General features: G+C 42.1%; 1 long non-coding RNA gene across 1 annotated transcript; it reads right to left on the bottom strand.

Moving 5' to 3' along the window:
• Positions 1–13,304: 13,304 nt before the first annotated feature.
• LOC143836802 (uncharacterized) lies at positions 13,305–15,058 on the bottom strand. The gene is made up of 3 exons (XR_013230749.1): positions 14,848–15,058; positions 13,746–13,802; positions 13,305–13,480 (listed from the first exon to the last, which is right to left on the bottom strand). It is a non-coding gene; the product is annotated as an uncharacterized LOC143836802 (long non-coding RNA).
• Positions 15,059–26,741: the final 11,683 nt, after the last annotated feature.

Here is a 26,741-nt window from a genome sequence, read left to right as displayed (position 1 = left end):
CTCAACTCTGTTTGGATGGATATGGTTTTGATATATATTTGCACCTAGCAAGGGAAAGCATGCAGTAGAATGATTCTTCTCACCAGTTGTTAGGGAAATATAACTGACAAGTGAGTACACACATTGTAGACAGTTGTTACTTAGTAAATGCTCACATATACTTCATCTAAGGATCCCTCTTGTCCTCTGACCATTCTTCCTGCCACTGCTTGGCAAGGTGGTGGTGAAAATTATCTTGGGGAAATTAGCATTGTACCAATGGCGTAACATCATTTCCAGCAAATAAGCGATGTTACCATGTTCTTGGATTTGGCTCCAATTTAGGTAAATCTTCAAGTGCCACATGACTTTGGTGACATCATTTCCAGGTATTCACTGGAAGTGATATTATGATATTAGAGCTGGCAACACTAACTTTATCCTTGATGTAGTAAAATAAATCCTTATCACCTGTTGTTGGGCTAAAACAGTCAGAAGCTTACTCAGTGGTTCCACAAGAACCACAGTGAGATGAAATACCTTTCCCCTTAAGGCTCACCTCTCTTTACTGCCTTTTGGGTGCCAAGCTGAAGACTTTTTACCCAGGCTTTTCATTAGGGGATTTCATTGTCCAGATTTTTCAGTATTCTGCTTCTGGTCTGAGACCTAGGCCTAGTTTGCACACAATAGATAATGCACTTTCAATGCACTTTAGAAGTAGATTTTTCTGTTCTGCACAGGAAAATCCAGCTGCCAAAGCACATTGAAAGTGCATTATCCTATGTGTGCAGACTAGGCCCTGTTTTAATTTGTTTCACATTCTTTATGTCCAGGGGTTTGTTTCAGTAGCTTGTTTTGAAGTCTGGTTTTTATACTGAAAACTGATTGATTGTTTTCTTTCATTCTAATAGAACATGGCCATAAGGGTGGTATTCAAAAGTAAATACAGCATAACTTAAAATATTTGACAAAGCATTATACAATAGTTTCTTGAACTACTACTAAGATCAAATTTTGTTTTCAAAATAAATTGTTATGTTTGTTTTTAAGCCCCCAAGAAAGTGGGGGATGGACTGGATGGCCCTTCATTGTGATTCTGATTCTGTGATCCAGCATCCTCTCGATGGCTACAGCATTGGTGAACAAGGCATAACTTATGATCTAATGCTCCTAAGATCCAGCCTCCCATTGGTAAAGAAGGTAGGCAAAGTTAAGAGGGCTATCATAGCCACAAAAGTATTCTGTACAACTAGGAGACATTTGTAATGTGTTTGGGGAGACATTAAAAGTTTTATGTAAGTACCAAGAGTTATAGTGAGTGAAGTTCAATCCCAAACATGAATTGAGCCAAATATAAATGGCCACTCATTTTCTGGACTTGATAGAAAGAAATGTGGATTTTTAAAGGCAGAGTCTGGTGTTTTCCTGAAACATCATCTGGATTCCGTACGGGTCACATAGTCTTAATAAATAACAACACATTTTATTTTGGTTTACTAAAAATTAACAGGGCATTTGGGAAAATGTTGTTATTGTCAGGGTCTGTTTCCCATTTGCCTTGGCAGTATGATAGCTATGTAAGTGGAAAACAAGGCAGCCAGTAAAGTTTTTTTTCCCCCTCTGCCGTTGGTATTCAAAGAAAACAATGCAGCTGGTAACATTAATGATATCCTATATCCTCTAAGATGAAAGAAGTCAAGCAAACTTGTAATGGGCTTAACCATATGAAATAGTCATACTGAGTTGATTAGTTTTGCATCCAGACATAGTAAATCCATTTTTTTCAAACTATATTCCATCCTGCAGTCCAAAAGGTCTGTATAGTTTCAAGACTTTTTTTTTACTATTGGCAATGACAGTTTTGTTAATATACTGAGCTCTATAGCAAAGCGTAAAGCTTCCCCCCCCCCCGCATTTTGAGCCAGAAGTGAATCTTGCTAGTTCCATTATTTCAGAGTAACAGTCTATTGTTCGAGAACTCTTGGCAGCCTCATTGAATAGACATGGGTTTGCAGAAGTTTACAATTATAACTCCCTTCTACAAATGAAGTCCTGGTCCAAAATACCCCCTATCAAAGAAGAAAAATAATTCCAAGAGGAATTAAAAGCAATTGTATCTGTGAGTACATGCATGCTCTCTCTCTCTCTCACACACACACACAGATATACATCTGTTGAGGGATAGCATATTTGGTCTGTGGAACTAAAATTGATTTGGGTTAGTTTCTGTCATTCTTTTGTTCTTCTTATAACTGTAGTGCAATGAAATCCTACCCGAATCAGTTTGATAGATGTTCTTCATGAGTTTCCAGCCTTCCAGAGTTCTCTGCTTCCCCTGCAGCACAACCATCCTTGCTTCCCATATACAGTAAAGGAATCTCATAGTGCATTACCCCGAGTTCAAGGTCAATCTGAGTAAGGGACAGCAGAGTCAGGAAGACCCTTCATATAACAAAGCTCAAGAGGGGCTGGGGGTAAGAAGTGTTCATGAAAACCCAGATCTACTAAGGACACGCATTCAGAAATTAACAAATGAAAAATTGACTTGAATGCCTTCTCTATTTTCAATGTCATTCCTAAAAATAATCATCATTAATAATCTCCAGAAATCTTAAGAAACAATAACTATTCTGGGGTCTGATTTCTGAGTTACTTATTATTTTGAATTAAATAGCATCTGAAAACCTGTACTTTCCCTCTCCAATTACTGCTTCTTCCAGGTACTACTAATGAAAACAATTGATGGGATCTTAAGTCGAACTCAGGGGCAAAGTGTTCTATAACTGCCCTTTGGAGCATTTTTCCTCTGGTTCTTGTAATACTTTTTCCACCAGCCCAGATGGAAATCCGTTGGGATGGGGGGGGGGGGGTTGATAAAATCAACTTAGCATGGTAGGATAGGGCCATGTGTCAAGATTCAGTGGCTCTGACCCATGTACTACATTGTTGTTTTAGGCCAAACATGAACACACCACTTCTCATTTGAGGCTGAGGGGAAGGAGAAAGAAAACTCATGGCCCTTAGGCTGTCTTGCCTCCTTGACTGCAAGGTAAGTGAGGATTTGAAGAAGCAATCCTGAATTAGTGCACTCAGACTCCTACTGAGGTCTATTACATGGGGTTTACCTCCTGGAATGCATTCTTAGAATTGCTCTGTAAATTGCCTCTATAATCTTCCTTCTATCTTCCCTAAAGCTGGTAGGAAAAATTCTTTGTGTGAGAAGCACTACTACTGAGGATTTCAACCCAATTGGATCTCAATCAATATAAGGGTTTGTTCCAGGCAGGTAGTTGTGTTAGTCTGTAAGAGCAGGCAACATTCAAGTCCAGTGGTGCCTTAAAGACTGACAGCATTTTTAGGGATTTAAGTGTTCATGAATCAAAGTTTACTTTGTCCAGTCAAGTCAGATTTTAGATTTTAAGTTTAAGTTTACTTTGTCAAATTTGTCAGTATAAGGGACACTCTTTCTACATGCTTGAAGCTTTTCATGGGGGTGCATTTTCTAATAAGCAACTCCCAATATGAATGTGTAGGTGGTAAAGCACAAGGATGTAAGACGAGAAAGAAGAGATAGCACTGATGCGATAATGCTGATAGCTGTATTACTCTGGAATGTACCCAATGAAAATATGGAAGTGTTTCAAAATAAGCATCTCTAGGTTTATGGCCAGACTTTGGGTCACTATTGAACTCTGCCAATGGTACTCTGCATGATCATATCATATGCCTGTGGCAAAGTTCAAAATTATCCCTTATGCCTCAGGCTAACAATCTAAACAGTGATCTACTCCACCTGCAAATGTCTACTCTACAAATTAAAACCAGCATCATGTTCAGCTATCATGGCTCCCATCCAAGAAACTTTGCAAAGCTATAGTTTTTTGAAAAAACGGAGAAAGCTAATAAAGGTTTCTGAGCCCTGGCACAAAGCTATAGTCCCAACTGTTCTCTGGGGGAAGCCAAGTCGAATAAGCAAATTTCCTTGGGGGGAGGAGCTTATAGTACACCACAAAGTGACAGATTTTTCCTACCAACTGTTATGGTAACTCATAGCCCTAGACATAAAATCACGGGCATCTCCAGGACCAATTATACACAGGGTGAAAAGGCTGGGCTGGCAGTAATGGGGCAGCGGGGCCAATCCCCAATTATGCATAACGTCACCACCATCATGGCTGCCTCCCAACCCTGGCCCAAATCAGGACCTCAGATGGCCCATGTTCCCTGTGTTGCCGCAGTCACCATCTGCAGCCTTGCCGGGCCATCCTGTGGGGCACTGCAAAGCTGACCAAGGCATTTTGTGTCCCTTTGGGCCCAGCTCCTCTCCCAACCTACAGCTTTGCAGTGCCGCAGACCTGAATGATGGTGAGTTAGCTATATGCTGCTCTCCTGCCATTGTGCATTGGGGCCCCTATGCCCCCCCCCGCTCCCCACCCCCACTGTCACCATCACTGCACAGCACAGAGGGCTCTTCCAGCCCTGGCATTGTGCATGCGCACAAACAGTATCAGGACAGTCCACGTGTGCTTGGGGATTCTTTTCCCCATGCCTTCTTAGGAAGTGGCAGGGCATGTTACCCCACCACAAGGCACCAGCAGCAGTGAACACATACTCACCACGTGTGTGAACATAAAAACATGAGAAGAGCCCTCCTGAATGAGACCAGTATGGATTATCAATACTCTAGATCCTCAAGGTCACATCACATATAATTTAAAATCTACTATATCATGCCTTTGTGCTACTTTTGTACCCATTCGGTTAGCAACATTTATCCTATTGACCAATGCTTAGGGTTTGTATAATCATGCAACAGTTCCCACATGGCAGTGCAAAAATATGTACATATTTCACAATCCATACAAGCATGTTTGACTGGGCAGATGTACTAGCAACTAAACAGATTATCCATGCAATTCCTTCACCAGAACAAGAAGGATTGAGACCATGAAAAACAGCATATTTTAATTGTTTTTTTGCTGTAAGTTGCTTAGAAAAAGTAACAGAAAGTAGACAGCAGTGTGACAACACACATACACAAAAATGGTGAACAAATGATATAAAAAGCACTGTGAAAGCACACGTGTCATGCATTTACCATCCAATTAGAGACATGTCTGAAAGTTCAAAACGTGATTTTTTTTTTAGAAATTGAGGATGCTGATAACAATTTGCAATTGAATTGCATCCAGATTGTGCAAGCATTCCTTGTTCTATCATGGAACCAGAAAAGAAACCTTTTACTGATTTCTACCCATATTGCCCTGAGTTATATACTTCATACTGCTGCAATTTTGGCTTAGCTATGAATGAACTTTCCTCCTGTGATAAAACAACATGCATGACACGACAAAGACATTAGCGATAAAGAGAAAAGAATTTCTCCTCTAGCATGAAAGGAAGATGAGCAAAAGACTTTTAATCCAGCAATAAAAGGAACTGCATCCATTAGCATTAAATAAATAACAAAACAGCCTCTCAGAAGTCAAAGCATCAATGGCCTTGAGGGCTGTGATCATTGCTCAGGATTTGAAGAAAGGGGCCTTTTAGTGCGCCTTGTAATCCTTTACAGTCATATGTCTGTGTAAGACAAAAGGGAAACTCTTGTAACCTAATAGAAGGGTTTATGGGCACTTTTATTTTATCCTCATTTATTTACAAAATAGCTGCATAAATTTATTGCAGAAGCTGACATGAACCAATGAAAAACAAAACTTCCAAAAGGGAATATTTGTTAGGCTCTTTTTATTATTATTTGGTCTTTATTCCCATCATCCTTTTGACAATCGGGGAGCCTATGATCAAAGGCAGGCCTATTTCCCCTTTCCTTACTCCCAACATAATAAGGATTTTATTTTCTAGAAAATCATTTAATGTAAAAATAGTATCTGGGGGAGGGAGGCACTAGTGTTTTCCCAATGCATGAGTAAAAATAGCAAGATAGGAGGTAGAGAAAAGGAAACTAAGAGAATCTAACATTATATTATACATTATACCAAAGCATTTTTCACATTGCATCTCCTTTGTCTCATTCATTAGTTTTATAGATCAATGTGTTCTCCTTATACCAGTGTTTCTCAAATGTTTGAATTAGGGATCATGATGATTCTCTTCTACACTTACTGTAAATTCTAGGGATGAAACACTCAAACGTTTAGCTGCTTATGGGGAAAGGTTTGTGAATGGGGGAAATGGATAAAAATATTACTATTGAATGAATTGTATCCCTTAGCTGAACACATAAAGCTGCCTTTTATTGAGTCAGCTCACTGGTCTATTAAGGTTAGTAATTTCTGGTAGTAACTCTCCAGAGTCTCAGGGGAAGAACTTTCATATCACCTACTGCCTGATCACTTCCACTGAGGATGCGAGATTGAATCTGGGACCTTCTAGATGCCAAGCAGATACCTAACCACTGAATAATGCTAACCCCCCCAGTGGTCCCACCACTTCTGCTACACCTACTTTCTTGCCAGGTATAGCAGTTTCTGCAGCACAGAAACTGATTAGCACTTCCCCCAAGATGCTTTTGTAGAATTCGTATTTGAGCTCTTGAAGAGTGAAAGCCAATGACAGCTCTTTGCTTTCCAGCAACTAAGGAACAGGCACAACATCCCAGCATTCATGATGACTCTCTCAAATACACTTACTCTTACAAGCAACTCATGTCACACCTGCTGACCACAACTGAGAATTGTATATCTAGAAAAACTTCCTGCTGCAGATTGCTCTCCACGTGGTAGATTTTGCAGCCAGTGCAGGATAGTCACTTTCATCAGTCTGATCTCCTGAATAGGTTTACCTCCACACAAGGTATTTACCACCACGCTCGCCTAGCTAAGTTTACAAGCTCTATATACTTATATAATTGCTACATTACTAACTGGTTGACTATGAACATTATGATGTGTGGCATTGCAAAACTATTCACAACTCCACGTGTATCAAAAGACAGATGAAGAGGGAATAGTCAAGTACATTTGCTGTTAGCTTTGAGCTGCACTATTTTGCTTTCAGGAAAGGTCTGAGAGCCCCTTACTGGATCCTAGGATCTTAACCAGTTCTTCAGGATAATCCAACCATTGCAAAGCTAGAAGGGCACATCTGTATTTTGTCACTAACTGACAATAAGCACATCTGCATGACAACTCCCCATGCTTGTGGAAGCAGGAATGCATCCCTGGAAAAATGGCAGTTATATCCTAACTACAAAACAACAACCATATAAACAATGATGTAAATAGAACAGCCCACACTTTTAAATTCCATGTACTGTGTGAGTTCATTCATAGAATATGATCAACCAGATATTATACTAAATTTCTGACTTCCACTGAAATGCCATCACATTTTAAATCTCCACTCGGCACAGCTTATTTCAACAGCGTTAGCTGCTGCTAGTAGAGGAGTTGTAAATGTTGGTTTCCCAGAAAGGGATGAGGTGCCACAAACAAAGGCAAGTTATAGTAACCGTAACAGAAGTGGAAAAGCCTGTATTTTGATGTGCCATTTATACTGACCATAATGTCTCTATCAAATGCTGCTTGTATATGAACACTGATATCTCCCAGCTATCACTAATAGGAAAGGGTAGAACTCTAGAACAGGGGTAGTCAACCTGTGGTCCTCCAGATGTCCATGGACTACAATTCCCATGTCCATGGACTACAATTCCCCTGCTCTAGAATACAAATCAAATTGCATTTTCAGTGTTATACATACTATTGGGAACCAGTTTTGTATGTAGGCTATTTATAGCAACTCCAGTAAGGGGCTCTCAGAGCAAGTGAGAGGCAGAAATCATTTGCATTGTCTTCCTCTCTAGAACCTCCCTTCCACACAGTGATCCTGCTTAGCTTCCAAAATCTGAGAAGGTCAGGCTTTACCATGCTGCCAGCACTGAAAACCAGATACAAGTGCAAAATATGAAGAACTTTCTTGGTGTTCTTGTATCCAACGTCATCCCGCTGACCTATTCCAAAGGCTTCAGCTCCCTGTCATATGGACTTGGAACTTTTGTGAAGCATTTTTGTGAGGCATTTTGCTAGTACATTTGCTTGCATCCATGATGACTTTGCTTCTGCTAGCTTAATGATACAGTTCTATTATATTACCATGGTTTGTCTAATGACAATTGTTTGTTAAAATGCAGACATTTAAGCCTAAGGACGCATATGACCGGAGGAATACTGTATCATTATTTCTTCCCTGCCCGTTATAGTTTATTACAGCAAATTAAAGAAGATTGTCCAGAGGGCTCCATGACATTAGTGAGTGGTTAATTGAGAGGAAGTATTTCTGACCACCTGGGAAAAGGCAGTTATGAAACCCCTTCTGAAGAAGCTGTTGCTGGATCCAGATTAACTATTGACTCAAGCAACTGGTATGTCGTCAATTCTAGGCATTCTTGAGTGAGAAAAAATAGGGGCCATTCCACACAACTTAAAAGTAGCCAAAGTCTTACCTTTCATAAATGCTACTAATTCAACGTTCTGTATGACATCGTAAACAAACTGCAAAACTCCCGCCGAACTCCAGCAGCAATCGGAATTTTATAGCACTTAGGGAAAAATCCAGGGGAATTCCGCACAAGGACCAATGTTGCCAAATGTTTTCAGAATGCAGAAATGCTATATTAAATAGTGAACTTTTGTCATTCTGCATACCTTTAATTTGAGTGGAATATTGAAGTCCCAGTAGCATTGTATTCATTCCCCACAGGTTTCCAGTCTCGCTGGAATCGCAACAAAGGAAGCAAGATTTTTCTGTGCTTCTTCCTGCCCCTGGCCATCAATCAAATGGAACAGCCAATGGGCTGTTGTGTTCATGCTCCCGAAAAGCCCCTTTCCCTTTAAGAACTGTTTTTTTTTTAATGCAAACACACTAGTTGCAACAAATCTGTATTCAATCATTGTTTCGGAAAGACCTTTTCGGCTGGCGTGGGAACTGGCATTTAATCATTTACATGCACCTCAAGTAAAAAAAAAAATCCCCCCCCCCATGGGCGCGATTTGTGGCCGAAATTACAGGTAGTGTTGAACAAGAGGCTGTATTGTGCTTGGGAACTTTAAAGACACTTGCAGTAGGGAGCATTGTTTCACTGTTAATCATTTTTGTGGAGGGACTTTAGCCAGCGAAGCCTCGCAAGTTCGCTGCTTTCGCCGGTCTAAGGGGGGGGGGGGAATGGCGATTGCTTCTCCGGAAGTTTGGGGGCGAGAGTGGGGGAGGGACATTCTTTCTACTGCCACATTGAGAATGCACATGTCTTTCGCTGATGTGTTGCAGCTTGTGCTCAGAAGTGTAGCGTTTTTTCAGGGGGAATCCATTTTTCCCGATTCCCCAAAAAGTGCTAGAACAAAGTGATTTTTGCAGATATTTGCAAGAGTGTTGCAGATTGTGTGCGATGTCATGTGGAATGTCGAATTAATAGAGTTTACCAAAAATAAGACTTCTGCTACATTTAAATCGTGGATGCCCCCCTGAAAAAACTGCTACACTTCTGAGCACAAGCTGCAACACATCAGCGAAAGACATGTGTGTTTTCAAAATAGCGGTAGAAAGAATGTCCCTTCCTCGCTCTCGCCCCCAAGCTTCCGGAGACGTGATCACTATTTTCCCCCCCTTAAACCAGGGAAAGCAACGAATAAGCAAGCCTTCTCCGGCTGAAGTCCCTCCACAGAAGTGCTTAACAGTAAAACAAAGCATCTTTCTGTAATTGTCGTTAAAGTTTCCAAGCACAATACAGCCCCCTGTTTGACGCTGCCCGTAATTTCGGCCACAAATCGTCCCTAGGGGGGGGGGGGTTTTTTACTTGAAGAACATGGAAATGATTAAGCGCCAGCTCCTACACCACAAAAATGTCTTTCTGAGACAATGATTGAACATACATCTGTTGCAACTGGTGTGTTTGGATTTTTTAAAAAACAGTTTTTAAAGGGAAAGGGGCTTTTTGAGAGCATGAACACAACAGTTCATTGGCTGTTCTGTTTGACTGATGGCCAGGGGCGAAAAGAAGCATGGAAAAATATCACTTCTTTTGTTGCGATTTCAGCAAGACCGGAAACCTGTGGGGAATTAATAGACCGCTACTGAGACTTCAATATTCCACTAGAATTGAAGGTATGCGGAATGATGAAATTCCACTATTAAATATAGCGTTTATGCATACTGCAAACATTTAGCAACATTGGTCATTGTGCGGAATGGCCCTAGGTATGCCCATTGAATAAAAAACTGAAGCTGCATTGGGCAATGTTCTTTCAGGGACAAAGAGATTACAAACCAGTCAATTTCCATAGACCTTTTTATGGCTTGCAATATCTGGTGACACTCAGTTCTACTTCCCATCACACTCCAGTGAGACAGAAAAGTTTTAAATTATAGTCTAGAGGTGGTAAAGTCACCTGAGCCTTTGGGGAAGGATGGGGTATGAATGTAAAAATAAATAAGTACGTAAATAAGTGGATGGATGGATGGATGGATGGATGGATGGATGGATGGATGGACGGACGGACGGACGGAGATTGATAAATGGAAGCACCCATCCTTGCCTAGTATGTTGGAAGTTGTAAAGTGGCCCAACTTGGCTGGCTTAGTCCACAGATTTTACCAGAAAGGGATGAGGCTTGGCTTATACTCCAGTTCCATTATAAGATATGTTTGTTTCGGAAATGGATAGGGAAGCCATAATTGTTCATAAATCCATTATTTGACAAGCATATAGGAACATTACATTATTTATGGACACAGAAAGAGATAATATTTGTACACTCACAGATGTGGTAAATAGCAGTAAATTGATCATGCCTGAAGAGACCACAAAGAAGTATAACAGCTGGACTTGACCATATTTCCAGTATTTTCAGGTTACATATTCCATGCTTGCAGTCCTAGCTCATTATAAAGCCACTGTTCAACTGGTAATATTTGTCAGTGATGCTCAGGGGAGCTCTTTTGTCATTGTATTTAATACTGCTGACCTTTAGTAACATAAAGAAAAACATTCAATGGGGAAACGATCTTGGACTTATTATGTCTGATAAGTACATCTGTAGCAATACTACATGGTTAGTTCTCAGTTACTGAGAGAAGATAGAGTTATTTTTAAACAAATACTTTTATGTGCTGGAATTGTGATTCTGTCATGTTGGCCTGAAGTAGTAGAACAAAAGTTGAGTCCAGTGGCAAGACCACCAAAGTTTTATACAAGATGTAAACTTCAGAAGTATGCATGCACTCGAAAACTTACACCTGGAATAAAACTTTGCTGGTCTTAAAGGTGCCACTAGACTCAAACTTCGTGCTGATGCTGGAAGTATTTTATTCTTCATACGGATATAGATTTTCCCTTCCTTTTTACTGATGTAGAGCTGTACTGGTTGCAAGTTATTGCACTAATTTATACTGTTATAGGTATCATGATAGATCTCAATGCATGTTCTGTGATAATGAATTATGTCCAGTTGACTGTCAGTCTTCTATAGATGTGCTGATAGCTACTCTTTAGGATACAGTCAGAATCACATAGGAAGAAATCTACAGTTCCAATGATCCAAGGAGAATGTTCTAAAATAGGTAGGAACCCTTCAATTCCATATGCATTCACACGGGTATTTTTGTTTTTGCTTTTTGCAGTAACACCAAATTGGAGTTCTGCCTGGTACACTAATATTATATGTGACAATTTTTTAAAACTTTTTTTTCCAAAACATTTCAGTCCAGAAAACAGTAAAGTGCTGTTGTACAATAAAGTAGCCAGTCAGGGACTGAGGAATTGGCTTGTTCTAAAGGGGACTGCACCTGCCCCACAAGATCAGGTTGGCAATTTGAAGGACCTGGCTGAGGTCTCCTCTGTTGTACCCTAAACCTTTAGGTGGCTCACCAGCTGTGACCTTCTCTCCAGATGCAGGATTTGACCATGGTTCTACATTTAGGTCACAGCTGGTCTACCTTGGTCTGTTGCAGTCTATGTGGGGTTGCCTTTGGAAAAAACTTCCAATTAATACAAGATAGAGCATCAAAGACTATTGACTAGTGTTAGTCATAACCAAAGTATCTTGCCACTTTGTTTGCTTGAGCTAGTAGTATGTGTATAGATGTAATCTTATCTGATGAGAGATGTTTGACTACCATCCTTTTATAAGCAGTTCTATGTCTGATGCTGCTAAAACTGATAGTAATGTTTTGCTTATGATTTTTAGTATGATTATGCATATTGTTATCTGATTTGTTGTGTGTGTTTAAAAGAATGTATAAGTGCCTTCATCACACCTCTTCACCAGAATGAAAGGGAAACTATGTTACAAAGCCCATTATAATTGCAGACGTGTTGCTGGCTCTGTAATAAATCTTTTTGACTAATATGAGTTGATATCAGTGTAGTGAATTATGGGGGTCTTTCTGCACAAGGACCAATGTTGCCAATTGGTCCCACAAAGCGGAAACACTATTTTTAAAAGTGCAATCCTGGCGTTACGCATACCTGCCTTTGTAGTGGAATCCAGTAGCGTTTCATTCGTTTTCCACAGGTTTCCGGTCTCGCAAAAATCGCTAGACAGGAAGCGATTTTTTCTGTGCTTTGTCCCACCCCTGGCCATCAATCAATGGGTGGTTGTTATCATGGGCGGTTGTTATCAGGTTCCCGGAAAGCCCCTTTCCCTTTAAGAAAAGTTTTTAAAAAAACACGTTGCAACGAATATGCGTTAATTCATTGCAACTGAGAGACCCATCTAGCTGGCAGCTGGCATGTGAGCTGGCAATTCATCGTTACCATGCTCCCCTGAGTGAAAAGAAAAATCCCCCCCCCTCTGTACGGGCGCGATTTTGAGCCGAAAATAAAGGGAACTTGCAAATGGGGCTGTGTTGTGCTTGGGGACTTAGGGGAGCTTTAAAGCACTTCTGTGGAGGAACTGCAGCCGGAGAAGCCTCGCTGGGTGAAAGAAGCCTCACAGGTTTGTTGCTTTCTGCTCGCTCAGAGATTTAAAAAAAATGGTGATCGCTTCGCTGGAAGTTGCTTTCTGCTCGCTCAGAGAAAAAAAAATGGTGATCGCTTCGCCGGAAGTTCGGAGGAGAGAGCCAGGGGGAGGGACTTTGTTGGAACCGCAACAATGGGAACGCACAGGTCTTTTTCGCTAGTGTTGCAGATTGTTTGCAAGAGTGTAGTGCTTTTCGGAGGCTGAATCCACTTTTCCCGATTTCCCTTTAAGCGCTACAACAAATCGCTTTTTGCAGGACTGTTTCAGGAGTGTGGCAGATTGTGTGCAACGTCTTGTGGAACTGCAAATTAGTAGTGTTTACCATTTGCAAGCCTTCTGCTAAATTTAAGTCATGCGGAATTGACCCTGGCAGTCCCCATTATAACCATAGCTATATGCAAAATGTATTCCCTCTTAATAGATACTGTTTCGGCATCTGAACTGAAATAATTTTCATATTGATGTACTAAAAGGCAAACTTCACTGCACACTACAGTTTGACATGTTTCGTAGAGACTCCAGTGACCCTGTAAGCCAGAAACAGAATTATCTAAATCAGCTTCATCTAATAGAAAGGTTTATTTAAATTCAGATTAAATGTTTATGGAACATATTGTGTGGCATTATTATATAATTTAGCAAGTTTTTAAAAAAAATTAAACTTGGAGATGCACAAGCCATATTTCCTCTCACTGCACAGAAAGGGGAAACATGTGGATGAGGAAAACAGAGACATGGAGTAGAGGGGATGGGAAAGAGAAAAGTAAACCCTGCCCCATTCCCAGAACTTACCTTGATGTCCTCCAGTACTTCAAGCATATTTCTTTCAGCCTTGCTCCAATAACTGGACTGGAAGAAACAGGTTGAACAAACTATGAGTGTTTAGCTTATGTTTAGTTTAGTTGACTGTGCTGTCTGTATTCATTTTAATACATCAACTCTCCTACCTCCCCACCCTCATTTTTTTTATATATGACTGGATGAACATATTAAGTACATAACAATACACCCCATTGTAGGTAGTAGTCCATAATTTAACTCAGTCAAAATCATAATAAAAGTGGAATGTGGGAACAGGCTGTTTCTCAAATCTGTCCTCTTTACATATATATTTTCTTGCATGTAGTATATAGCCTGTGCCCTTTGGTCTCTCACTGCAGGACACATACGTTAACATGGCAGAGTGGATACTACTTCGGGTTTGTGCAGGGGATGCAAAGAAGAATTTGTCTCTATTCTTACCCCTTCCATCTGCAGCACCACCTGTCTACTTGGCATTGTAGTTTGTATTTTGAAGCTGCATCTTCAAAGCAAGATGTTTGCTGCTATTCCTAGCTGGTACAACCCCACAGAGAACAGAATTACTTAAAAAAAAAAAAAAACCCTGCATACCCCTCATAAGTCAGCAAGTTAGCAACAAGTTTATACCCAGAATTAAATGTTCTTGTTCCTAAAAGTGCCACAGAACTCAAACTCTGTTCTAATACTTGGGAAGATTAGGGAAAGACAGATTTCCTTTGGTGGAAAGGCCTGCCGGTCTTTTGATGGATAAATGTTACAGTCAATTGGTAGATGCTAAGTTATCTCTCCTTAATTTCTGCACTTCTGGTATTTTTGAACTCAAACAGCCAGGCCCCTGAATAGGACCAGATTCAAAGAACCTGACCTGTGATAATCAGTACTGGTACATATATTGACTAGATTTTCATTTCACATTCCTAGCTTCAGTCACAATTTCATTTTCAAGACACATTGTTAGAAATGTCTTTCTGCTTTTTGACTAACATTTTGAGGAAGAGTTTTAAGCACCTCGTAGTGTACTCATCCAGATAATTCAATAGCTTGTGAATTAGAGAAAGAGTGCCACAAGAAGAGAGCAGGGCAGAAATTTTACCTTTCAGTATGGACGATTTAATGAACTCCAGACTTCTCCTCCCCTGAAAAAGATCATGGCATCTTTGCAGGTTCTTAGACTTTTGCTTGTTTGCTCAACATTTGTTTCCAGTGTAGTCTGTGATGTGGGGATTCAGCAGGGGGTTGTTTATTCTCCTGCCAGCATCCCTGCAGCAATCTCTGGCTCCCACGGAAGATGCATAAACATGTTTCTATAGCTGAGAAGAACATTTTCGGATGAAATGAATTTATTTGAAAAAAATTTAAATTAAAACCCACTGATATTCCCATTCAGTAGTTCAGAGGATCACTCTTTAAAATGTACAAATAAACTACATAAGATTGGCTAGATCTATCTGATGACAGGGAAATGAAGCATGGCCAATACTGGTATATGATATAGCTCAGGAGACTATTCAAATGTTTATTATGACTGCATTATTGCACTGTGAGGGTGTGTGGCATGTTACAGGGTTTCACAGCATTATAGAAGATGGGGTCATTAGCTCCAATGTAACAATATTTGAACCCTGTAGCTCCAATCTAACAATATTCCAAATCAAATTGGAACTTCCATAGGTATATGTTTGTGTTCACATGGGGACTACATTAAATGCCTCAAAATTCAGCTGTTCTGTACCCACCGCAGCAAAGAAATACATGGGTAAAAGTCTCACTACTCATTGTGAGGAGTCTCCCTTGGATGTAAGAGGAAGCAAGAGTAACTTCTACTCAATTTGGTGTGTTCCAATTATTCATTTTCTCTCTTGGTTAAGTGGAAGTAGAATTTCTCTGCACTGCCCACTCAATTATTTATATATAATTCAGAAATTATTACTGAGAAAAGTGGGCACCTCACAAAACAACTAATTCTAATTATTTCATTCTGTTTTGACATTTTATGGAAGTCTTTTGTCTGAGAGTTAATAATCTCCCTTAGCTCTAATTCACCAATATGCAGTGAAAGGCGTTAAAGGTATTAGCACTTCAAGCATTTGGGTATGGTTAATTTACAACTAAGCAAAAATGGTGTTTAGTGGAACAAAAAAGGTCATTAGTGTCTTACTAGGAAGCAATTAAACCAACAGATCAGAGCAATTCATCAAATGACAAAACAGATGCTAAACTTTACTGTAGGAAATCAAGGCTCAATGATGTATGTAACAACAGACCCACTCACACTGTGCTCCACATAAAGCCATGTAGGGAGATGCAGCTTCAAAATACAAAACTTATAGTAGATCCTACTCACAATTGATCTGATTCTGTTCAATGATTCTATGCAAAGACTTATCACAAAGATAATGGCAGAACACTGCAATGATGTCTGTGACCTACTTACAATTCTATTGCTTGGTTAAAACCTAATTATTCCCTTCTCCATTTGTTCTATGTGGTTAGTCAATGAAATCAGACAACCAATTGAAGATGTACCTCATTCTGGAGGATCATGGAATCAAACTGATTATATTTCCCAATAAATGAAAAAATGGATCCCAGATACTCATTAAATGAGATCTACATTTTCCTTCTCTATAAAACACACCATATGCTAATTTAAATTAACCGCTTCCAAATTTGCTTTTCCATTTTTAATTACTAATATTCCTTTAATTTTCCAACATGAACAACTATTCATTCCACTTCTTGTTTTGAAATTACTTCTTTTGACATTTTTCAAAGAATTCCAAAAGGTTTATGAGACTTTGCAAAAGCCATGCTAATTTTGTCTTTAGCAAGCTTGACCTTCTCTTTGTTTAAAAAACATTTCTGGAACAATGGGTTGGATTCAGCAGTCCAGGAATGGAAACTACTGGGGTGTATTGATTTTTATCACATTGACTTGCAGGAGGGCATTTTGGGCTGGAATAAGACATGACACAGTTATTGGGTTTACCTCCCCATGGGAGAGTTGGCACAGCATGGGAGAGGGAGCCTGAACTAGCAGTCAGTGGACTGCACCAAAACCCATGGCTTCCAGAGGTGCCCTGAGGATCCGCAGCATGCTCAGCTGGGAGAGCAGATCCCCTCGCCTACTGAGGTCAGCCCTACAGAAGGCAATCTATATGGGGGACCCACCAAGCACCCACCTGCTTTGGCTGCCCCACAGGCTGACCGGCAATAAGCCCATGGCTTCCCAGCCAGGAAAGTCATGCTCGTTTACATGCCACCTCAAATGGAAGCCCTGAACCCCAGAGTGTCTGATCACCCATCAGACTACCTGCCAGCAGGCTCCATGCCATGTGAAACCCACAGCTGTGATGAAATATTAACCATGAAGCATCCACCACAGAAACAGCCTATAGGCTGTTTGCACATCACATAGGGTGGGAGGGAGGGAAGCTGCTCTGCAGCATGTTGGACAAAGAGGCCGGGACCCACGTACATGGCACCTTTATAGGCATCATGGGTCCCGCCTGCCTCTTTACACCGTGCACACTGTGTAAGCACAGCGCGCACCCTGTACAGGCCAGAGGACAGTTGCGCCTGTCTCCAGCCTACCCTCCACTGCATCAACCAGCAGCACAGGTTATTCCTTGCCATGCATTCTCCGTTCCCAGCAGTTCCATCCAGTTCCAGAAAAGCTGATGCCCACAGCCATATAACCTATGTAAATGACCAGCTGTATGGGTCAGTGCTATGGGAGACAGTAGCACTGGCAGAACTCCATTAGGTTTGGAGAGCCTTTCTGGAGATGTTCGTACTCCCTTCATTGGCAGGTCCACTGGATCCAACCTACTGCTTTTCACTAATTCACCCTATCACAAGGAGTAAATATTAAGCTAATTTGTTGTTGTTGTTATGTGCGAAGTCGTGTCCGACCCATCGCGACCCCATGGACAATGATCCTCCAGGCCTTCCTGTCCTCTACCATTCCCCGGAGTCCATTTAAGTTTGCACCTACTGCTTCAGTGACTCCATCCATCCACCTCATTCTCTGTCGTCCCCTTCTTCTTTTGCCCTCGATCTCTCCCAGCATTAGGCTCTTCTCCAGGGAGTCCTTCCTTCTCATGAGGTGGCCAAAATATTTGAGTTTCATCTTCAGGATCTGGCCTTCTAAGGAGCAGTCAGGGCTGATCTCCTCTAGGACTGACTGGTTTGTTCGCCTTGCAGTCCAAGGGACTCGCAAGAGTCTTCTCCAGCACCAGAGTTCAAAAGCCTCAATTCTTTGACGCTCGGCCTTCCTTATGGTCCAACTTTCGCAGCCATACATTGCAACTGGGAAGACCATAGCCTTGACTAAGCGCACTTTTGTTGGCAGGGTGATGTCTCTGCTTTTTAGGATGCTGTCTAGATTTGCCATAGCTTTCCTCCCCAGGAGCAAGCGTCTTTTAATTTCTTTGCTGCAGTCCCCATCTGCAGTGATCTTGGAGCCCAGGAAAATAAAATCTGTCACTATCTCCATTTCTTCCCCTTCTATTTGCCAGGAATTGAGAGGGCCGGATGCCATGATCTTTGTTTTCTTGATGTTGAGTTTCAAGCCAACTTTGGCACTCTCCTCCTTCACCCGCATCAACAGGCTCTTTAGTTCCTCTTCACTTTCTGCCATTAGAGTGGTATCATCTGCATATCTGAGGTTGTTGATATTTCTCCCTGCAATCTTGATCCCAATTTGTGACTCCTCTAATCCCGCATTTCTCATGATGTGCTCTGCATACAAGTTAAATAGGCAAGGCGACAGTATACAGCCTTGCCGAACTCCTTTCTCAATTTTGAACCAGTCAGTGATTCCATGTTCAGTTCTCACTGTTGCTTCTTGACCTGCATATAAATTTCTCAAGAGACAAATAAGATGCTCTGGTATTCCCATCTCTTTAAGAACTTGCCACAATTTGTTGTGCTCCACACAATCAAAGGCTTTAGCATAGTCAATGAAGCAGAAGTAGACGTTCTTCTGGTACTCCCTAGCTTTCTCCATGATCCAGCGTATGTTGGCAATTTGATCTCTAGTTCCTCTGCCTCTTCGAAATCCTGCCTGTACTTCTGGAAGTTCTCGGTCCACATATTGCTGGAGCCTAGCTTGTAGGATTTTGAGCATAACTTTGCTAGCATGAGAAATTAGTGCGATAGTGCGGTAGTTTGAACATTCTTTGGCATTGCCCTTCTTTGGGATTGGAATGTAAACTGACCTTTTCCAATCCTGTGGCCATTGTTGAGTTTTCCAAATTTGCTGGCATATTGAGTGTAGCACTTTTACTGCATCGTCCTTTAAGATTTTGAATAGTTCAACTGGAATGCTGTCACTACCACTAGCTTTATTGTTGCTCAGACTTCCTAAGGCCCATTTGAAAACTCTATGGACAGTTCCAATAGGCATAACGATTAAGCTAATAGATCCATAATTTCTAGGTTCTTCCTCAGAGTTCTTTTTTTAACATGTTATACTGGCAGATTTCCAGAGCTTTGATAAGGCGAATAATCTTAGGGAAGAAGCATTTTTGTATAAGATCAACAATTTCACACTTGAGTTCTTAATTCTCAAGTGTAAGCCATACAGACCAGGATACTTGTTAATATTTAATTTGTCTATTAGCCATGGAACTTCCTCATTTGACACTTCTGTTTGAATGAGTTCTTCACATGCCCTCTCTGGAAATGTGATTGAGGTATAAGGATCTGTCATCTAACACAGGGGTAGTCAACCTGTGGTCCTCCAGATGTCCATGGCAGCAAATGCTGGCATGGGCTCATGGGAATTGTTGTCCATGGACATCTGGAGGACCACAGGTTGACTACCCCTGATCTAACATTCTAACCACTTGTCTGCTGGATTAGCATTTTTGATGTGTATAAAATTTTTGTTGCTCTAGTATTTTTTACCAAAATGGTCTTCATTTTTTCCCTACTGGCCTTATTGTTAATTTGCATTTGTGAAAGTTTGTGCACCTTTTTACAATGCTGAATAGGGTAAGTTCTCCTGAACAAAACAAAATCTTTAAAGTCAACTCTTCATGCTTTTCATAAATTACTTCATTCTGTTTAGATAGATTCAAGTAAGTAGCCGTGTTGGTCTGAAGTAGCAGAACAAAATTTGAGTCCATTGGCACCTTTAAGACCAACAAAGATTTATTCAAAGTATGAGCTTTTGTGTGCATGCAGACTTCCTCAGACAATGGAACAGGGAACATAAGAGTACAGATATAAGGAGCTAGTAAATTAGTAGCAAATTAGTAAACAGCTTCACGTCGACATCCACAAATACGCAGCATGATAATTCCTTCCTAGAATAACAAATCAGTCCTTTGGGTTTAAATTGTCATTCACAAAAACATTGGAAGAATAAAAATGTTAAGGTTAATGATCATTAATTTTAACACTCTTATTCCACCTATGTTATTGCGAATGACAATTGAAGTGGATAAATAGGTAACCTTCTGGAAGTCTATAAAATTTCGTTACCATCCAATCTAGAACTGCCAGCTCTGGCTGGCAACAATTCAAAGTCTCAGGCAGAAATCTTTAGGAAATCTTTTTGCACAGTGATGCCAGGGGTTTAACCTACAAACTCTTGTTACTTCTGGCAAAGAGATGTATTCATCAAAATTACAGCCTTTCTCTAACCCTAGTAGTTGGAAGAAGAAAATGTGTACGATTGAGTGCTCATGCTCAGGTATGTACAAGTTCCTGTACTTCCAGCACAAAGGTTCATTTACATTTATCTTATCATTAAAAATTTAAAGTACGTATTAATTAGGACTGAAGTGAATCTTCTTCTGGTTTGCTTTTCAGTTTGAGGGTGGTAATGAACCCCCTGCCCAGAAACCTTAAATTGTTAACCTCTGCAACTGCTAATTTGGCATTATGCAGTCCACTTGTGCAGTTGGCTTAAATGATTCCATCCAGCTGAGGATCACATCCTCAATATGACATCACAGAACTAAATGGCTTATCAGATATAGCTGTAAAGCAATATCACTAAATGCAAGCAAAACCTAAATAGCCTTAGGGCAACACAATCTATTTTGATCATGGGGTAATCATCAGATTTCATTCAAAATACGTCTGGCAGACTTACCCATGATGCTGTTTGCATGCCACCCAAGGATGCAGGATAAGCGAAGGTTGGAAGTCCCCCCCCCATTCCCTGGCATGCCTTGGTGGGAGGCATAGTTGGGGTGGGGAGTATAGAGGGGTCTGGGCATGGCCCTTGCCTACTTTTCCCTCACCACCACAAAGAGGTTCACTGGGTCAGATCAGTGTACATATACATTTTCTCCCCCCTGAAGGAGTGGAAGTGGCATCTAGTGGTTGGATGGAGGTTGGCCTTTGTGGGGATACTCATGACATACTGGACTTAATACTGACCAATAGGCAAGAGTTGGTGGATGAGGTGAAGGAGGTGGGGACCCTAAGGGGGAAGTGACCATGTCCTCATAGAATTCCTTTTGAGATGGGGGGGCAAGGAAGCTTGTAGTCAGATGCGGACATTGGATTTTCGTAGGGCAAACTTTAATAAACTCAGAGACATAATGAGTGTCATACCATGGAAGAGAATGCTGGAAGGGAAGGGAGCAAATGAAGAATGGGTGCTACTCAAACAAGAACTATTGTGTGCTCAATCAATGACTATCCCAGAAAGACCAAAATACTGCAGGAGCTCTGAGAAGCCTATTTGTATGAACAGAGAACTTCAAGAGGAACTAAGAAAGAAAAGGAAAATGTTCAGGAAATGGAGGGAAGGACAGAGCTCTAAAGAAGAGTACCTACAGGTTATTAGGCACTGTAGATCAATCATCAGAAAGGCCAAAGCTGAGAGTGAGCTAAGATTGGCCAGGGAAGCCCATTTTAACAGGAAAAGATTTTTCAGTTATGTGAGGAGCAAACGTAAAGTAAAGGAGGCAATAGGCCTACAAGTGCAGATGGACAAACTCTAACGGACTATGCAGAGAAAGCAGAAAGGCTCAGCGCCTATTTTACATCTGTTTTTTTCCACAGGTTAAAGGGTTTAGGCACATCTAGAGATGGCAGTAGCCAAGGGATAGTGTCTGGGTGGCAGGTTGACATGGACAGAGAGGTTGTCCAGAGGCATTTAAGCTGCACTGGATGAGTTCAAATCCCCTGGACCAGATGAAATGCACCGAGAGTGCTCAAAGAACTTTCCGGAGAACTTGCACAACCATTGTCCATCATCTTCGGGACCTCTTTAAGAACTGGAGATGTCCCGGAGGACTGAAAGAGAGCAAACGTTATTTTGATCTTCAAAAAAGGGAGGAAGGATGACCCGGGAAACTACAGACCAGTGAGTCTGACCTCTGTTGTGGGGAAGATAATGGAGCATATATTAAAGGGAGTGATCTGTAAACATCTGGAGGACAATTTGGTGATCCAAGGAAGTCAGCATGGATTTGTCTCCAACAGGTCCTGTCAGACCAACCTGATTTCCTTTTGAGCAAGTAACAGGTTTGCTGGATCGTGGAAATTCGGTTGATGCCGTTTACTTGGATTTTAGTAAAGCTTTTGATAAGGTTTCCCATGATGTTCTGATGGATAAATTGACGGACTACAATCTGGATTTTCAGATAGTTAGGTGGATAGGGAATTGGTTAGAGAACCGCACTCAAAGAGTTGTTGTCAATGGTGTTTCATCAGACTGGAGGGAGGTGAGTAGCAGGGTACCTCAGGGCTCGGTGCTCAGTCCCGTACTTTTTAACATATGTATTAATGATCTAGATGAAGGGGTGGAGGGACTACTCGTCAAGTTTGCAGATGACACCAAATTGTGAGGACTGGCAAATACTCCGGAAGATAGAGACAGATTTCAACGAGATTAGAACACCATGGAAAAATGGGCAAATGAGAACAAGATACAATTTAATGTGTAAAGTTCTGCATCTGGGTCAGAAAAATGAAAAGCATGCCTACTGAATGAGGGATACGCTTCTAGGTAATACTGTGTGTGAACGAGATCTTGGGGTACTTGTGGATTCTAAACTAAAGATGAGCAGGCAGTGTGATGCAGCGGTAAAAAAGGCAAATGCCATTTTGGGCTGTATCAACAGGGGCATCACATAAAAATCACAAGATGTTATAGTCCCATTGCATAAGGCACTGGTTAGACCACACCTGGAGTACTGTGTGCAGTTCTGGAGGCCTCACTTCAAGAAGGACGTAGATAAAATTGAAAGGGTACAGAGGAGAGCAATGAGGATGATCTGGGGCCAAGGGACCAAGCCCTATGAAGATAGGTTGAGGGACTTGGGAATGTTCAGCCTGGAGAAAAGGAGGTTGAGAGGAGACATGATAGCCCTCTTTAAGTATTTGAAAGGTTGTCATTTGGAGGAGGGCAGGATGCTGTTCCCATTGACTGCAGAGGAAAGGACACCCAGTAATGGGTTTAAACTACAAGTACAATGATATAGGCTAGATATCAGGGGGAAAAATTCACAGTCAGAGTAGTTTAGCAGTGGAATAGGCTGCCTAAGGAGGTGGTGAGCTCCCCCTCACTGGCAGTCATCAAGCAAAGGTTGGATACACACTTTTCTTTAGGATGCTTAGGGCTGATCCTGCATTGAGCAGGGGGCTGGACTAGATGGCCTGTATGGCCCCTTCCAACTCTATGATTCAGTCCATGGCATGTAGCCAGTTGTTCTGGTGCCAGGGGGGTTGGCCCAGTGGAGGAGTGGCTAGAAAAGGGTCAACAGGACACATTGCCCAGGGCTTTGGGGGTTTCCTTACAGGGGCTTGTCCTAGCATTCAAGGGAGCTATTCTCCTTTTCACACACACACACCAGGATCAACTCCCAGCAGGCTCTCCATCTTCCATTAGTCAGCTAAAGGGTGGGTTTGGTAGGCCTAGGAGAAGGGGAGAGAGGCCTACAGGAGAATGGCTACCGCAAAGAGTGGGCACCTGGGTAAAAGGGGGGGGAGGCTCCCCAAGGACAAGCAAGATAGCACCCTGCAGAGGAAAGCCCAGGCATGGGAGAGGATAGGGTGTCAAGGCCTTGGACCAGATGGTGGGGAGCTGGAGCAACAGAGCCCCCATTCATGCATGACACTTTATGGGATGTGTGGGGCAGTGCACTGCCCCACTTCATACACCTGCTCCAATTCCAACTCCTCCTCTAGCCTAAAGGTTATCCCTCAGTGCCCTGGCATCTGCCCCAGCTCAGCCCCCACCCTCATTACCAGCCATGAGGCCCATGAAGGGCAGCCATTACTGGCAGCTGATTCTGGCCAGCCACAGTAGCAATTTTCACCACATGGCTCCCTCCTATTACATGGGATCAGAATCAGCCATGGTGAGGCCTGTACTATTATAGCATCAGGCCAACACAGGCATTCAGAGCAGCCCACTGGGGACACAGGGGCCTTTACTTTAGCTTCTCATGGGCCCTCAGTGTCTGGTCATTCAAACTCCCACCAGTTATCAGGGATTTGACATAAGGGCCCTTGCTGGCCTTACTGCCCTTCGTGTTTAGGATCAGGATGGAGAACAAGGGCATCTATTCTACCTCCACCCAACCTCTTGCCAGCTTGCAGGGATCTACAGTTCTTTCACAGAATCATAGAGTTGGAAGGGGCCATACAGGCCCTCTAGTCCAACCCCCTGCTCAACACAGATTCAGCCCAAAGCATCCTAACGCCAACTAGGGCCAGCAATGCAGCCTCTGGTGGGATGCAGGGGCTTTCAGGTGAGCTTCTTGCTGACCCAAAAGAGCCTGCCTCTCACCAGCTCCTATGAGCTTTCTAGTCAGCCACTGGCCTTCAGAGCAGCCTTAGGCCATCAGTCAGTTGGTTAACCTCAGCAACAGGTGATAGGTGATCTAGCATCTGGACACATATTTTCAGCAACAGGCAATGCTTAAGGATGATGGTGTGCCCCTGTCAGAGTGGAACATTTTATAACACAGTTTATGCCACATTTTGTGGTATGAGCATTGGTGAGAGCAGGGGGGCTGATCAGTTTTGGGGGAGGCTGAGCCTGTACCATGCTCCCCATTTTGGGGGGCCTCTATAAGACATTGTGTGGATGTGGACCCATGAGGCCACCCCCATGGAGGGTTAAGACTGGCTGGCTCACATTACTGGGTGGCATAATCCCCATTGGGTTCCCAACCTGCCTGCCACCTCTCATGGGGCCAGCAGGTGTTGAGGGTACAGTGATATGGGTAGGTGCATCGCTGGATGCCTTTGGCCATGGCCTTTGGAGTAAAGGGCTTCCTTGTGGCCTGCCAATTGTAAGATGGCAGGATCTTACCCCATGCTACACCTACAATCTGTTATGTTAATAAAAGCTGTGACTAGTTTATGTCAAAAAGTATCATAGCTGCATGTGTCTTCATTTAGTTGTGAGAATATGTCCCCCTGGCACACAACAAGCAAAAAAGCCTGGGATAGGTGAACTAATATTCTGATTCAGTAAATCACTGTAACACACAACATTCTGTGGCAGTTCTGGGGGCTCCAGATTCTGTGCCAGGCTCCTCCCACCCTGACCACCCACTTTGGCTTACCTCCGTCTCCAATTTGTCAGCAACGCACTTTTTCCCACCACCTCTAGGCTCTTCCCTCATTTTCCTTATCCTCCAGCTTTCTCCTCTTTGGTGGTTTCATCTTTGCTATAACTCTCCTAGTCACTCTCTCAGATAATCATTAACCCTTCATCACCTCCAACCCCCTCCTGGTCCAGCTCTCTGCCTTTTATCTGCCTCTCTTCCCTAGCCACTCCCCCTGCTTCCCCTCCCTCTATGGTGATAAAGCATTCTCCTGTCTCTCTCTCACCTGTGAACACTCCCTGATTGCTCAGTGTCTGTGGCCAGCTGCTGTATGTATGGGGCCAAGCTCTCCCAGCCAGGACTGTTGGCTTTGTAGCATGCAGTCCAACTTGTCCCAGCTCCTAGGTGTCAGCTTGGTGGGTTTGGTCGTCTCTTTGTTGAAGGAGAAGGTTTGTACCTTGCTGAAGTGGCTTGGTGTCCTCTCAGTGGGTCACCTGAGGAGGCTGACTCTGGCTGTTTTCCTGGAGGCCAGTGTGCAGGAGCAAGGTCCTTGTCTCCTGCCCAAGCTCCTGGAATGGGGGGGGGGAGGCCTTGCAAGTCCTGCTCTGCTGGAGGGGAACCCCAGACACATTCCTAGAATAATGTGTTCCCCCCCCCCAATCCTCCACTAATATTGCAAAGCTTTCTTTTAATGCAAAAATTAGATCTATGGGTTTACCAAAAATTCTTCATATCTTTTTGGATTTTTTTGTTGTTTTACTGTAATGCTTCAGTAGTTACGTTACATTTCATGTATGTATTTTTATGTCCATTGGTATAAAGGTGGGCATTTCAAATTTGATTTCTTTCCTTCCTCTAAAGGATGTTATTGCTTTCTGCTTATATTCAATCCTTCTGAATAATTTTGTTGAGACTATATTAGCTGGGCTGTTTTGGCTTATTGACTGCCATCTTGCATTTCAGGCTCGTGACTGACAGAGTAACCAGAATGTACAAGCAGAAAATCAATAATGCAGGATCTCCCAACAGTCCACCAAAACTCAGAAGAAACTAGTTTACTGGTCACAGTGCCAGTCGCTGATCAGAAAATGTAAAACTAGCCAGCCATGAACAGAAACAATGTAAGGACAGATGCACTGTTTCTTTGCATGAGAGGATTTTTATATTAGTTTCCTGCAGTTTAAATTCTGTGATGTGTTCCTTTAAAGGCAGATGGCAAAGAGAGAGGAAGAGGGATAGGAAGAACCGAAGATGGATAGAGCAAAGGGGAAGGGAGGAGAAAACCATTATAGATTACATGTGTTGTTTTCTTATTGTTTACCAAACTTCACCCAGTCTTAAGCTTTATGGATTCTAAATGTACGTTTCTTCTTTAACTCGACATTATACTTGTTCATGTAGAAGTGACACTCATGTCAACATGAAAGATTCTGGAATTATTACTTGCAAGTTAGCATTT

This window comes from Paroedura picta, chromosome 4 (genome assembly GCF_049243985.1).
Source record: "Paroedura picta isolate Pp20150507F chromosome 4, Ppicta_v3.0, whole genome shotgun sequence".
Taxonomy (NCBI): domain Eukaryota; kingdom Metazoa; phylum Chordata; class Lepidosauria; order Squamata; family Gekkonidae; genus Paroedura; species Paroedura picta.
This window is presented reverse-complemented; position numbering and strand designations above follow the sequence as displayed.